Here is a 2,500-nt window from a genome sequence, read left to right on the forward strand (position 1 = left end):
ACAATAAGCTCCCTATAATTAAGTCTATGATTTTTAGGACCTTCTCCAACTTACAAAATGATATTTAGGACCTTGCCTTGCCCTCACATGCCGTGCCCATTCAAGGCATTCCGAGAAAGTGAGGTTATTGGAGGCTTCGGATGGCGTGGCTTGCCTTGCCTTGCATTGGCATGCCATGCCCAAGTTGTGGCCTACACCAAGCCATTCAAGCCATGCGTTGCCTTACCTTGGAATTGCTCATCATCCAATGCATTCCGAGAAAGTGAGTGTAGGCGAGGCTAAGGATGGCTTGCCTTGCCTTGCCTTGCATTGGCATGCCATGCCCAAGTTGTGGCCTACACCAAGCCATTCAAGCCATGCGTTGCCTTACCTTGGAATTGCTCATCATCCAATGCATTCCGAGAAAGTGAGTGTAGGCGAGGCTAAGGATGGCTTGCCTTGCCTTGCCTTGCATTGGCATGCCATGCCCAAGTTGTGGCCTACACCAAGCCATTCAAGCCATGCGTTGCCTTACCTTGGAATTGCTCATCATCCAATGCATTCCGAGAAAGTGAGTGTAGGCGAGGCTAAGGATGGCTTGCCTCGCCTTGCCTTGGCATGCCGTGCCCATGATGTGGCCTTGACCAAGCCATTCAAGCCATGCGTTGCCTTCGCCTTGGCATGCCGTGGCCTTACCTCGCCATGCGATGCATTCCGACAAAGTGACGCGAAGCGGAAGCCTATCATGGCGTAAAAATGTCGACAAAATTTTTCGACATTTGAATAATGGGGTTTGACAAGGTTTGAAAAATTCAATACAAATGGTAGGCTTGAATGTCGACAAAGTGACGCGAAGCGGAAGCCTACCACGGCGTAAAAATGTCGACAGATTTTTTCGGACCTTGTCCTGCCATGGGCTGCGCGCAGCATGCCGGCAGCCTGTGCGCAGCGTGCGCACAGCATGTCGGCAGCGTGCGCACAGCATGCCGGCAGCGTGCGCGCACCATGCCGGCAGCCTGTCGACAGAATTTTTCGAAACTTGTCCTGCCATGCGCGCGCGCAGCTTGCTTGCAGCGTGCTGATTCTGTCGACAGTGAGGCTAGCGAAAGTTGTCCTGCCATGGCGTGCGCGCAGCCTGTGCGCGCAGCTTGCGCATCTGTCGACAGTGAGGCTAGCGAAACTTGTCCTGCCATGGCATGCGCGGCGCCTGCGCGCAGCCTGCGCGCAGCATGCGCACAACATGCGCGCAGGCTGTGCGCAGCGTGCGCGGAGCTTGCGTGCAGCTTGCGCATCTGTCGACAGTGAGGCTAGCGAAACTTGTCCTGCCATGGCATGCGCGCAGCGTGCGCGCAGTCTGTGCGCAGCATGCGCGCAGCCTGTGCGCAGCGTGCGCGCAGCTTGCGCATCTGTCGACAGTGAGGCTAGCGAAACTTGTCCTGCCATGGCATGCGCGCAGGCTGCGCGCAGCATGCGCGCAGCCTGCGCGCAGCATGTGCGCAGCATGCCGGCAGCATGGTTCCAGGTTTTTTCAAATGTCGACAGAATTTTTCAAATCTTGTCAAACCCCGTTTTTATTGAAATTTCCTCGCACAATAAGCTCCCCATAAGTAGTCTATGATTTTTAGGACCTTCTCCAACTTACAAAACTAAAAAATTCCTCCCGGATTTGTTTTAATGATTTTTTCAATTTTACGACTTCTAAAAATAATAAAAAATACTTCCCGACTTCAAAAATTTATGAAACTTTTTCCCATCATAGATTGCATGTTTCTTAGTATCCCTGCAAAAAATCACGTCCAAATACCTTGTATTGAATTATTTAGAGCCCATTATGACTCCTCGCGCATAGGTGATGTCTCTTCCTGTCAAAGGGCTAAATGCATAAAATGCTATATAGGGGGGTGTGTGTTGCCTGCATATGCATGGCAGCCCATGCCTTCCTAGCTGCAGCCCCCTTCCCCCACGCCACACCCATGTCATGTTGCCTCGATATGTTGCCTCGGTATTATGGGTTTGGTGTCGGGGTCGGGGGGCTGCCACCCATGGCGGTGGTGGCCGGAATCCGGCCGCCGCCACCATGCCGCCGCCATGGGTGAGGGAGGAAAAAAAAGGCGTGGAAAGTTGCGAAATGGGGTTGTCTAGGCTTTTTTTTGGCATGGGAGAGCATGGAGTGCTAGGAACTCCTTCTCAAATGCACGGGCATGTCGACCACAACCTCATTTCGCAACAACAACCACCCGTGTGGGGTGGCGGTGGGTGGATAGTCGCGGATTGGGGCTTGCCAAGCCAATGTTTTCAAAAAATTTCATCAAAATTAAAAACAAATGTTTTGTTGCCTTCGGATTTGTGGGCGAGCGGCGAGTCGGAGTGGAGCCGGTAAAGTTTAACCTCGGTGTGCACGGTTGTTTTTAGAAACTCAATCCAATGCCGGGGACGTTGAAAGTGACGCTCTTATGAGTTGCAAACCCGCAAGATTTAAAGAACCTTTTCAAAACAATTTCAAACCAACAAGATTTAAAAA

This window comes from Prunus avium, unplaced genomic scaffold (genome assembly GCF_965620075.1).
Source record: "Prunus avium unplaced genomic scaffold, drPruAviu1.hap1.1 HAP1_SCAFFOLD_56, whole genome shotgun sequence".
Classification (NCBI taxonomy): Eukaryota; Viridiplantae; Streptophyta; class Magnoliopsida; order Rosales; family Rosaceae; genus Prunus; species Prunus avium.